Source organism: Leptosomus discolor, chromosome 1, assembly GCF_034619465.1.
Source record: "Leptosomus discolor isolate bLepDis1 chromosome 1, bLepDis1.hap2, whole genome shotgun sequence".
Taxonomy (NCBI): Eukaryota; Metazoa; Chordata; class Aves; order Leptosomiformes; family Leptosomidae; genus Leptosomus; species Leptosomus discolor.
Genome location: NC_141391.1, coordinates 28,047,828 through 28,061,892, shown reverse-complemented (window position 1 = coordinate 28,061,892; position 14,065 = coordinate 28,047,828).

The following is a 14,065-nucleotide window of genomic DNA, read 5'->3' as shown; positions in this document are numbered from 1 at the left end:
AACCAGACTGCAAATGCCGTATACAAGATATCTAATTTTGCAGTTACTTTGCAGCGGATCTCTTCCTCTTTCTACAAATGTGAAATACAATCTAGTAGTACATACCAATGTTCTCAAGTCCATATCGAAGACATATAATTATTTGCCATCTGCTGGGAAAAGTTCCCTGAAAAATATCTTGCCTTTTTAATTTTATTACTTGGGAAGATTATTTTCCCATGGGTGGTAGGAGAGCAACATAATTTTAAGTGAGCAGAGGACATCTATAATCAGATCTATGCCAAACATGGCTTAACAAAATATGTGCAAGGGATGAGAAAGAAAAAAATAGCAACATGCGTTTGGCAACCACATTCTAAATTCAGAGTCATTATAATAAGTAACTGAGATAATTAGCACTGTGTCCAAAAGGCTTAGTATTCTTAACCCAGGAGAATGTTGATACTGAGATGTTGAACTTGATCCTTGATCTGAGATTGATCATCTCTGGAACTGATCATCACTGAATTTAATCCTTCATCAACTAAAATTCTCAGAAATCCACAGAGGTGTCTCTGTACCTGAGGCACTAAAGGAAAGGACTTTCCAAGTTTGCTGTTGGCATTTTCCCTAAGTTTCAATACAGCAGAAAATAACACTGGAAGTTCCCACATGCTGCCGTTTTAGGAAATGAACTTTTCAGGCAAAGTAGAAGAGAAGACAGAAGATGATTGAGGGGTAAACAAGCAATTAAGAATTGTAATGAGTTCGGACATCATGCAGAGTCCTACATTCACATGCAGTGACAGTGAAGAGCGCTGTGCATACTGCGGCTACTGATCTGCTAGTGTTAGTTATTTGGAGACACTTGACTCCTTACCCAAGCAAATCATATTGACAGCTGAAGGACAGTGAGCAGCATTGATGGCAGAAGGATTTATAATTTTATGCATGAGATGACTGATACTTGCCACTTTTGACTAAAATTGCTCCCTTAAGCTGTGATACAGAATTTCAGCACCAGTTCCTTTTTTTCTCATGAAATAACCACTGCTCCAACCCCTGCAATGTGCCCACTTGCACTTCTGGAGGTGAAATTACTGGATTTCCATTTGGAGGTTTTTTTGAGCAACCAGCTTTTTCACCAGCTGTCTCAAGATGTCTGCAACTTAAAAAAATTGAACTAAGAACTGTCAGGGGTAGTGGTTTTAATCTCTTATTCCCTCACTTTGGCCACCACTGACTGAAGCTGGGGCAGCAGAGCTGTGTAATACTGCAAAGAATGAGCTGGCTGATTTTAATTAAAGAGAAGTACAGTCTGCTGAATGAAATTTAAGTGACTAAAAATGTTTTTCAATTTTCTGTCTCCGTGGAAAAAAGAAAATTCTTTGTTCTTAATAGCTGTTGTTGTTCAGTGGATGTATAATAAGAACGTAAACAAGCTGGCTATTTTGTACTTTATTATTGCTATTGGCCCCAAAGCAGGTCAAATTTTGTTGACATACTCCCCTGAGTTTATTCATCAGACTGACTTGTTTCTTCTGCTTTGAAGAGGCAGGTGTAGGTGGACTGAAATGTAATGCCCATTTTAAACCTCAAACATAGTAACTATAGATAATGTCTGTGATGTTGAAAAATTATGTTAATACTAACCCACCAAAACGTAAGTAAAGTGAGATTTCAGAAAAACGAGATTTTTTTTCTCTCTGTCTTTTCAGTAATGTTAGTCCTATTAGTATCTTTATAACTGATTTTAAAGGACTCTAAGCCCATATCTGAGGCAATACCCCCAAAATTGGATTTTACTTTCTTGATGTGAAAAAGGCAAAGTTAGAATGTTTATTCTTAGTTAGATAGCCTTCTGTTGAAACATAGCATGTTTTTAAACAAGCTGTAAATTTTTGTCTTCACATTGCCGGTGCCTTTTCTCTGTGGTCCATCTCAAAATATCTTCACCTTTCTTTCACATTTCATCAGGCTTCAGCAGGAAGCTGGAATAGGAATTCTGAGACTCATCCTTTTGCTGCATTTGCTGCATCTGGTATTTCAATTTTATTTGCCTCTCTGAAAACAAGATACTGGAATAGAGGTCACTTTGTGAGATCTATCTGTACCTTCTTTCATTCTCACTGTGACACCCTGAAAAGACTTGCTTGCTTTTAACTAAAATAAGGATTTTAATGCAATTGTACTGGGGTAAAACATATACTTGGATTTGTGAATTCATAGTCATTCTGGCCCTGAAATTATATTAAAATGCTGTTTGCCTTGATATCAGGGATCTAAATCTGGTTGTTCTCTCCTGCTATAACTTAATGTACACAACGTTAAAACTTTAAACTGGTCTGATTTTAAGATACTCTGTCTTTGTTATTGATTAAATACTTTCTAGTAGTTCCCAGTCATGCAATTACTGAGTACACTTACTGAGTTTTTAATAAAGTTCAGTGTGTTCCTAATGGCAAAGGCCATAAAACTCATACATTCATCCAAACCTTATTTTGGTGGATTGACTATGGGGGTTACTAGATGTACAGCTATCTTTTTTCCAACCAGTACTACAAAATCAACAAAACAGACATTCTCCACTTCAGTAACTGCACATTTCTGCCTCATGTTGGTAAACTCAATTTTATTTTTCTTAGCTTTGTACACATTCAGATGATGGTCAATGGGAGTAACTTGTCATGTCGTTCTTTACATTTTATCTGGAGGAAAATGCATACATTAGATAAAGGACATTCTCAGAATAAAAGGTTCAGTCAGCAGGGGTTTTTTTTTTAATTCTCTCTTTATCATATCTATCTGGGTCTTTATAAATCCTCAAATACTGAGCTCTGTCCTCTGCTGCTTGTTAAAAATTTCGACTTCAGTGAGTTTTTTCACTCAAACTTGTTATGGCATCCATCTCATCCAATCATGTCTGCAGACTAGAGGCCAACATCTGACCTATCACCTCAAACTCAAATCATTGTTAAAGGAAAATAACAACAATTTTGTAAGCCAAATCCTGCCTGTTTCAAAAGGTCATATTAGAGAGAAATAAGCTATGCCATTAAAATCTTATTTCTCTCCTTTTTCCATAAGAGAGATCCTTGATGATACCTCAGATGTGGAGGTCTACAGGATGGTATCATCCTTTGTTTTAATAGCCTGTAGCTATGCCTTTAGTGCTTCAAGGAAGAGAATTCAACAAAGTCTTTGGGAACTGTAGACCGTTGACTTACCTGCCAGTTATACTTGATGAGTTCATAATTTCTGGGCCAAAGTGAAATCTTTCAACACTGCACTGCAAAAGCCCAATAGCAGATGCTTCATCAGAGGTGCTGCAGCTTACTGGCCTAGACTGTCTCCTGGACAGACCTCTCATGCGTATCAGTGCTCTGAGGCTGAACAGCTTCAGTGGGTTTTGTCTTGCCTAAATGTAGATGCTATGTCTCAACCAGGTATCCTTATTGTCAGAGGAGAAAAAATAGGCATTTTCAAGACATGATTCATCAGATCTATTTAAGTGTCTACTTTAGGATGAGACAAATTCCCCCGAGATGCCTTTATCTCTCCATGTATAAAAGATATCTCACTAAGTAGTTCAGCTGTGAAGGAAGGCCTACGTTCTAAATGTCTATAGGCAGGTGAGATGAATCCTTCTGCAATCTACGCAATACAGTGAGAATAGATATCGTCTTGACTTTAGTTTAATTGAAATTCTATTTTCCTGAATCTTTGCCTCACTCTTTTACTGCATCTTTGCTTTGCTTTATATATACCTTATGAGTCTTGACTCCCTGATATTGCTTCCTCCAAGATACCCAGCTCCTGTATCATAGGTCATATATAGGAACTATAATCCCTTATAGAGCCTTTTGCTATGCTCTCTTTCCTATGACAGTTAAAGGTTAACTCAGTTGAAATCTTGTATCAAAGATGCAGTCATTTGCAAGAAGCAGTAATTTGTGGTAATGTCTTTTCTTTATGAATCCTCCACTTACTGGGCATGGGGAGGCTACTTACTGACTGCACAGGGATCCTTGGACGTTGTCTGCAAGCCTTAATCTTAAATCCAGACAAGCCATAAAAATGTACTTACTCCGTTAATGAGATGCTGTCTATGACAGTGTAAGCTTTTGAAACAACTGTACAATCCCCTTGCTGGACAGCCCAAGGCAGATTGATTGCCTTGGTTGCTGGTAAGAAAGGGACATGAAAGGTGACTCTTCACTGAACATGCTCAGCAAGTATAAAAAACTCTCTGAAGTTTTACAGATGTTTTAACTTCAGTGCATAATCTTTTCAAATACATCAATACAGTTATAAGATTTGTATTGTTGAAGGAATGAAACTTACTACCACTTCTAAACAGAGATCTGACAAATTTGGAACTGGCAATACATTTGGATTTAATAGTACCCAGATCTCAATGTGGTACATGTGGGGGACATATCTCTCACAAATAAGTTGAATCTTTTGCATCGTATGAACTCTTTTCTTTTTTTTTTTTTTTTTTTTTAAAGGAGATCTGACAGCCACCTGATAATATGTAATTGCACTGAGTCTCTTAAGTATTGCATCAGGGAATTTCTAGGCCAGATACTTTTGATCATTTTTAAGCACACATACTTTTCCTCACCATTCCTGTTCTTCAGCTGAAAGCTTTGAAAAACAATCATAAAAGTGTAGGTATGGTTTATTTCTCAGTGACAATTATAGATATGCAAGTAAGATATTTATTTTTGAGCTTACCAGTAACTTCAGTTATGGCAAATACTCATTAGTGCTGAATGTACAGATGTAGCAGTATTTTTCTTTGATTCAATGTATTAAAACTAAGATATTAGTTTTCTATGCAATCCATTTCAAATGATGCTGACTGTCCTTCTATGAAGACAAATAGCCTTGAAGAGCATATCTTAGAAATTCCATCATGACAAGAAAGATGTGATCACTATTGGGGTAATTACATTTCTTAAAAGCTTTTCTATTCCAGTATCAATTAGGAATATTGTGGCTTACTTCTACTATCTCATAACATTTACCCAGAAGGTGGTTTGTCTTTTTAATGCTTTCTACTGTAGAGTTGTATATTTATAATTACATTCCTGAGTGATTAAGTTCTAAGAATTATCTGGACTTCCTTGAATACTTGAAAACACGCATAGTAATATACTTGTTGAAGTGTGGAGAGTGACCCACTGTACCTCTCATCTCCCTGGTGTTTGTAACTTTCAAAGTTTAAATTTCTAATTTGTGAACTTTGTAAAATCCGTTTTTTACAAATAAACAAAGGACTCCTATACAAATAGATGCGTTTCCAGAGTCAGCTGTTATTGTTGTCAACAGAGAAAGCTGGATTGCCTGTGATAGAAATTGGACCATTGAAACACTAATATATATACAAACACTTGTATGGGTCGTAACCCCTGAATCCTTCTAGTGAAGCTCTGTGGAAAACTTCTTCCTTAGATGATACAGGTTTGGAACTGTCTGATTACCACCAAAAGTGATCAGATCTCGTGATGGAGAACCCCAAAGCAGGCCCAGATATATTGGTATGTTGTGCAGAATATGTATACCTTTTGTAAAGCCCATGAAATGGCAATAGCAGGATTTCAACTTTCAAAGGAACTATTTACTCGATCTTGTCCTTTTGTGAGGATACATATTGCTTCTGTGACCCGTATACTCCCAGATCTCTGTTCTTAGCTGATTTCTAGTGGTAGCCTCTAGGAGTAGTTCAAAATAATAACCTGTGATGTGTGGACTAAGCACTACCAGCATCAGGAGCAAAGCCTTGGGTGTACAACCTTGCTATAGCAGTAACACCTCTAATTTTCAAAAGCAAAGAGAGCCCCATGCACTTCAGTAACAGTGTTGGTTTGTAGTTCAATTATGCATTTTTACAGGGCTGTTATAATGTTGCAGGAGATAAAGGCATTTAGAACAGTTGCCCCTACGCTGCAGGTCAGTTGTCATCAAGGCAGGGGTAAACACTTGTGGTCACCCAGTTAAGTAACAACCAGGGATTTGTAGAAGTATGAACTGTGGCAACAGGACACCATTCGTAATTTTTAGCAGCAGTCCTTTCAGAGTGTGTGAGGGACGTAAGGAGGACAAACTATAAGAATATATTGAGAATTAAGATATCAATAGAAAACCTATGGAGGCCTCTTGCAACAGGATCGAAAGGTCAGACTGATGGAGATGTGAGGCAGCCAACCCTCCTTATCTGTAATACGTCCAGATAAGCTTATCAGGAAAGGCTATTAGCACATTATACTTTAAATTAGCCATGAGTTATTAAAGCAGAAGCATATTTTTACAAGTACTTTTTCTTTTTGGAGTTAAGTATTATCTCTTTATTAGTTTTCACCCATATATTTAAGTAGGTCACTAGTCATTATCTATTTATATTACGGCAGTTCAGAATAAATAACTACTGATGGAACTGTATGCTTCAAATACAGAGTTAGATACATGAAAGTACTTAATTATTTGGGGAAGTAAATTATCCATGTCTAATTGAAATGTCAAACTGTCCTGGTTAAAATAGATCATACTTCTGATTGATCTAATTTCTTTAAATACACGGCTGTTTTTGAAGGTGTAAATCCTATCTTTTTTACTGTTTGTGTATGTACATACGCTCAGCCTTTGCTGGGAGGCAGGTCTAGTGTTTGGTGACTCAATGCTGATCAGAAGCCTAGCCTGAAGCCTTAATGCACTTGCTATTGACACTGTTCAAAACTTGAGCCCAGCTTCAAATAACTGCTCAGTCAGAATTTAAAACTTAAAATCCCTACTCTGAGCTGAGCTTGGCAGCTGAGTCCACCTGTGTTTGACATGTAAGACAAGCTCCACTGTGGTAACCAAAGGCTGCATTACATCATACATCCATGTTTTGGGACCCTTAAGGCTGTTTTGCCTGTGAATTTTCTCAGCTCTCCTGCTAGCATATTTAAAGGTAATACCTGTTTCTCAGCCACCTACCATCTCACAAGCTGTCAAATTTTTACTCAAGTGCTAAAATATGAATTCAAATTTGACATAATTAAGTTAAACTTAAAGCAATTGTATTTCACTTACACTTTGCTTGGAATTTGCTTCTTGTCCATGAAGCCTGAAGACAGGCCTTGCTTGTCTGAAAGCTAGTCTGTTTATCTGCTGATATAACTCAGTGTAATAGTTTTTCCCTATGACAGATAGACCACTGAAGAGCAACTCTGGAGAATTTATTTGAAGTGCTAGCAGGTAGCTGAATATTAGTAATCACATGGTTACCTGTGGCTGTGAAACAGGTGATGAAAATTAGTGTTTAACTGAGTACTCTCAAAGATAGCTAGAAGGTTTACTAGTTGCCCTTACCCTAATCTTACTGCTTTTGGTGGGGCTGTCTGCTTGGTGGCCAGTCCTCTGAACTCAGAGAGCTGTCTGCTAGCATGGCTGGTAGCAGAAGGGCACAGATGGGCAACACAAATGAATAGGACGTTAAGAGCTCTTTTTTCTTCCGGTTGGTTAAAAATCGAGCCTCCTAGTAGCAGAGATGTAAACATATACATTAGCAGTATCTAAAATTGAGCTGAATCACACCCAGCTGAAGTGTGGTTGTCTCACCTCTTCACTTTCTCTCATGACAACCTAAAAAGGGACAAAGTGTCCCTAAAAGCAATGTTTAGGTGATGTGTGCTATACAGTTATGGAAATTAACAGGAGGGTCAAAGAAGTTCACCTACTTATAACAAAAACGCAAGATGCATGTAGTAACCTTCATTTCTTATTCCTTTAAAAGTCTAGACATGCAGTTATTCAATAATTCCTGAAGTCATATCTGACCTGAACAGATTTATTTTGTGTGAGAAGTCTTGGACAATCCGCTGCCAGTTTTGTTATTCATAATATTACATCTATAGAGCAGCATTTTGTGTTCTTCAGCTTTGAAAAACAGGCAATTGCAAGATGCATTACCCTGGAGTAAGTGGCAGATCTGGATTTCTTCATATTTAAACACATTGAGCTGTTTTTATACTCGTGAAAAAATTTGTAATTTCATGGATATTTCAACAGTGCCCATCAGTTTATTTCAGAAGGCTGAGGAAGCTTTTGATCTTGTCTGAAAATTAATGAATTATTGAACAGAAAAAGAAGCAAGCAAGAAAAAAGTCACCCTCATTTTTACTCTGCAAACAGAAGAATTTCCCATAAGAAAAATAGGTGTATGTGGTGAATAGATACAGCAGATTGATTTCTCTAACAGAAAGTTCAAAGCCAATGAACATGGTGTGGAACAGAACTACACAATGAATGGAGAGCAGATGAACTCAGAGGAAGCTGGGCTGGGACCAGCTTTGCTGCATCAAAGATTGTAATGCTACGTTAAACATTTGCTTAGCAATGCCATAGTCATCTTCCACATAATCACCCTGTTTTTTTCCGTATGGTCCTTATAACTGATCTCCTGATAGCTACCAAGCACAGCCCCAGAATAACACAAAAGAAGGTGTCTTTGTCTTACCTTGGAGGAACAACATGTCAAAGGTGTAACTTTTTGGTCTTTTGCTGAACACATTATAGAGGTTTCGTTTTCTTCCGTGAGATTTTGGGTGAAGACTAGTGAATGTATGTAATGCATTCCATGTTTTCAAAACCAAAACTGACTTGGTAGAAAACTTCAGAAAAACTCGGGTCAGCCCTTGCTTTGATGTTCAAATAAAATGTCAAAAGTTAGCTCATGCAATTGGCTCAACCAGAGCCAGCTATTTTCTGCACCAAGGGTGTACAAAGCAGGGCAGGACTAATTTCAGACCTCGCAGCCTTTCTTTCCTCCATTAAAGTCGATCAGTTCAACTGGAGAAATATTTATTTGGGGCTTAATTGGACTAGTCATAGACTTTCAGTTTAAAATATGAAGCAGCCTGTTGAGCTGGAACTATTTTGTCCCTCATTGAAGTATTTCAATTTAGCACTTAGATTATATCGGCATTGAGGAGAGAGGGCTCCTGTGGAGTTCCTGCTGAGGTTCCTCCTGCTCCTCATCTGGCTTCTCCTGAGAACTGCTCTCTGGTTGATAGTGATGACTGGATATTCATTTGGCTAAGTAAACTCTGTATATCTCTGTTGGTATTGGTGGTGTTTCATTAAATCTGTTTCAGTTCTACCCGTGGGTTTGCTCTCTTTTTTTCCTGATTCCTCTCCCTGGCTGGTGAGGGGTTATCGGGTGATAGAGCGACTGCTATAGTTTAGCTCTGAGTACATGCTAAATTTATGTAGACAAGTTTATGACGTAAGAATCTCCCAGGCTCAAATGTAAGAAAAACAGAAGAAAAGAAGATCAAACAATGACTGTGTTCAAGGAGAAGTGCTTATAACTTTGAGACAGGTAATTCAGCCTTAATTTTGCAAGAGATTTTTTTCCCTTTGAGGTGTATACAGAACAGTTTCTAGAACTCATCTTTTCTCCTGTGCATCACTAGTTATCTTTATTCATGTACAGCAAGAATATCGAGCCCTACAAGAGATGCTCAGGTCAAAAAAAGGACAGGCTTAAGGATTTACCTCCTGTCAAAACCACTTATATTTATGACAAAATCTAAGACTTTTGAAAAGAAGGATACATATGTAATATAGCCCTGGGGTACAAAGTGCTTAGGCATTGCCTTCGTATGCTAGTCTTGTGTGTATTGGCTTTATTTAATTGCACCCTAAGGCTTGCACAAATAAAAAAGCGTTTCTTAAAATAGATTAAACATGACACACATACCAACTCTAAGATACCAGGCATGTTAGGAACATGTGGATCTATTATAAGAAAGGAAATAAATCTGCTTTGATAGTTTTCAGCATTGTTCAACGCTGGATCTTCCAGGGGAACAACACTCGCTTGCTTACAACGATTGTACTAAGTAGGTCGGCTAAGTAGACCCTGTGTCTCACAGCAGCATCAGTTTCTGCCCTGAAGTACTTAAAAGATCTTAAAAGGCACAATGTAGAAGAAACAAGAAGATGGAAAGGGAGAAACAAGTTATAAGAGGCAACCCAGAGGCAGCGTGGTTAAACCATGCCACTTGAAAGGACTGATTTAATTGGCTGGTTTAATTGCCAAACTGAAAACTGTGGAAGATGAGGTGGAGTTAATCTTACTTCAGGGAAGGTGCTTGTTTAGTCAGACTTCCTTTCTGTGTTGAGGGCGTCACTTCTGGGGATTTGTAGTCTGCCCTGGTCTGCCTAAGGGTGGAATCACAGTCCAGCAGTAACATTGGATTTGCGCCACCAATCATTTTCCATTTTGGGAATCGATGGTAGCCTTATTCTGACAAAGCGTTATTTCATTAGCAATTAGAAGACTGCAATAAAGGGGAAAGAAAGAAAGAAAAATCTCTTTCAGTGTTTTGACGTGCCATCTTGGAAAAGAAATGCAAAACAGATCAATAGAATGGGATTGCCCTGTTCTGTAGATGTGTGACGTGTGGGCCTTGCATTGAGTAGAACAGGGACAGACAGCTATATATGTAAGTCTTAAGACTGTTCAAATAGCGATATGCAGGGCATGACAGCTCATGTAAGTGTGTTACGGTAGCCCTCATACTCTGTGGTGGATTTATTTTCCCTCAGGCAAAATGGTTTTCATATGTTCCTGTGCTATACCTATGAACATCTTTGCTGCATAGGATGTTGTGGCTGTAAGCCAAAAGTGATACCTGCACAATCCTTCAAAAACGATGATGGTGAACAGAACAAGGAGCTTCTGCTTTGTTTCTGAGTAAAATTGAGGAGCCAAGAGTCAACATGGCTTCACTAAGGGCAAATCCTACCTGACAAATTTGGTTGCCTTCTATGACAGGGTTACAGTGTTGGTGGATAAGGGAAGAGCAAGTGATGTTGTCTACCTGGACTTGTGCAAAGCATTTGATGTCCGAGTGGAGAAAAGTGATGAGTGGCATTCCTCAGGGGTCGGCATTGGGACCCGTGCTGTTTAACATCTTTGTCAGCGACATGGATGGTGAGATTGAGTGCACCCCCAGCAAGTTTGCCAACACCAAGCTCTGTGGTGCGGTCAACATGCTGGAGGGAAGGGATGCCATCCAGAGGGACCTTGACAGGCTGGAGAGGTGGGCCTGTGCAAACCTCATGAAGTTGAACAAGGCCAAATGCAAGGTCCTGCACCTGGGTCAGGACAATCCCAAGCACAGATACAGGCCGGGCACAGAATGGATTGAGAACTGCTCTGCAGAGAAGGACTTGCGGGTGTTGGTTGACGAGAAGCTCAACATAGAATCATTTCAGTTGGAAAAGACCTCTAAGATCATCAAGTCCAACCAATATCCTAACACTACGAAGCCCACCACTAAACCATGTCCCTAAGCACCACATCTATACATCTTTTGAACACCTCCAGGGATAGTGACTCCACCACCTCCCTGGGCAGCTTGTTCCAATGCCTAACCACTCTTTCAGTAAAGAAATTTTTCCTAATATCCAACCTAAATCTCCCCTGGTGCAGCTTGAGGCCATTTCCCCTTGTCCTATCACTTGTTACTTTGGAGAAGAGACCAACCCCCACCTCACTACAACCTCCTTTTAGGTAGTTGTAGAGAGCAATAAGGTGTCCTTTCAGCCTCCTCTTCACTAGGTTAAACAATCCCATTTCCCTCAGGCGCTCATTATAAGACATGTTTTCCAACCCCTCACCAGCTTTGTTGCCCTTCTCTGGACCCACTCCAGCACCTCAATGTCCTTCTTGTAGTGAGGGGCCCAAAACTGCACACAGTATTCGAGGTGCGGCCTCACCAGTGCTGAGTACAGGGGCACGATCACCTCCCTACTCCTGCTGGCCACACTATTGCTGATACAGGCCAGGATGCTGTTGGCCTTCTTGGCCACCTGGGCACACTGCCAACTCATATTCAGCTGACTGTCAACCAGCACCCCCACGTCCTTTTCTGCCAGGCAGCTTTCCAGCCACTCATGCATGAGCCTGCAGCTCTGCATGAGGTTGTTGTGACTGAAGTGCAGGACCTGGCACTTGGACTTGTTAAACGTCATACAACTGACCTCAGCCCATCAATCCAGCCTGTCCAGATCCCTCTGTGGAGCCTCTCTACCCTCAAGCAGATCGCAATTCCTGCTTAATTTCATGTCATCTGCAAACTTACTGAGGGAGCACTCGGTCCCTCATCCAGGTCATTGATAAAGATATTAAACAAGACTGGCCCCAAAACTGAGCCCTGGGGAACAGTGCTTGTGACTGATTGCCAACTGGATTTAACTCCATTTACCACAACTCTCTGGGCTCAGCCATCCAGCCAGTTTCTAACCCAGAGAAGAGTACACCTGACTTGACAACATGACTCGACAATGTGCGCTTGCACCCCAGTATGCCAACCGCATCCTGGGCTGCATCAAAACAAGCACAGCCAGCAGGTGGAGGGAGGTGATTCTGCCCCTCTACTCTGCTCTGGTGAGACCCCAATTGGAGTACTGTGTCCAGCTCTGGACCCCCAGCATAAGAAAGACATGGACATACATGAGCAGGTCCAGAGGAGGGCCACAAAGATGATGGGGGGCTGGAGCACCTCCACTGTGAGGACAGGCTGAGAGAGTTGGGGTTGTTTGGCCTGGAGAAGAGAAGGCTACAGGGAGATCTTACAGAGGCCTTCCAGTACTTAAAGGGGGCCTACAGGGATGGTGGGGAGGGACTTTTTACAAGGGCAGGTAGTGATAGAACAAGGGGTCATGGCTTTAAACTGAAAGAGGGTAGAGTTAGATTAGATATTAGGGAGAAGTTCTTCCCTGTGTGGGTGGTGAGGCACTGGAAGAGGTTGCCCAGAGAAGCTGTGGCTGCCCCCTCCCTGGCAGTGTTCAAGGCCAGGCTGGATGGGGCTTTGATCAACCTGGTCTGGTGGAAGGTGTCCCTGCCCATGGCAGGGGGGCCGGAACTGGATGATCTTGACAGTCCCTTCCAACCCAAACCATTCTATGATTCTGTGATAAAACTACTGAAGTTTTCTCCCTCCCACCTCAAAGAATGCACCAGTTACCCTTTCTTTATAAAATCACAAACCAGCTTTGGCAAGAATTATCAAGGAAAAATATTCTTAAATATTTTGGGTATTTTTAAATTTCATGTCACTAAGGTAATTTTTAATATTAAATTCTTAAAAATGTATTTGTGGAGAAGACTTTGTATAAAATATTTATATTAAGAATTCAGTTATTTCTAAGACCTTTCTAATGACTGTAGAATGCCATGCTGAACTTATATGAATCTGCCATTATGAAATTATGTCAGATATATGTTCAATCTAATTATTTTTTGAAAACTTGGTTCATTGAAATTAATTTAAGTTACAGGATGTGCTTTATTATTGACATACTGATACATATAACTGTTTTCTAGAGCATATTTTGTTTTGTCTGATTATAAAGCAGAATAGTTTCTTATTAAAAAGTGCGCAACTTTGAGTAAAACCAAAGAAACTGATTCTATATGTTACTACATCTTTCTACTCAATGTGTTTCTAGTTATACTGACCCATTTGATTGTTAATCATTGATTTAATGATGATATCTCAAAACAGCATTTGGAATCAAGAGCTTATCAAGGCCTGCAATGGATGAAATTCAGAACACATCTCTGCTAATCCACATCATTACTGGGAGGACTGTGACACCTTTGAAGGATTAGACCCCAAGGTCACTTTGTGTTCAAGTGGAGACTGCCTGGAAGACTGAGGATTCGTGTACAGTGGGGAAATGGTACCCAAAAAGCAGGTCAGGAACAGTATTCAGTCTTCAAGAGAAGTATTTCTTTTCATATGTAATTATTCATGGACTATTTTTGCACTTCTATAAATTATGGGATAGTTTCTAGCTAGAAACGTTTGTCTTGTGGGAGGTTCCCTATTGCTTATGTGTTGTGAGGACCTTTATCTCCTTGATTCTGCAGCCCACCACACTTTGTTTCTGATGGATAAGCCTTGTATTTTAGACTGAAGTATGACTTGCAAATATGCAACAATTGCCATGGCAAGGTCTATTATTTTAGAGCATTGCTTTTTACAACTCTTCAGCTTTTTTGAGATCTTTTCTCAGAAAA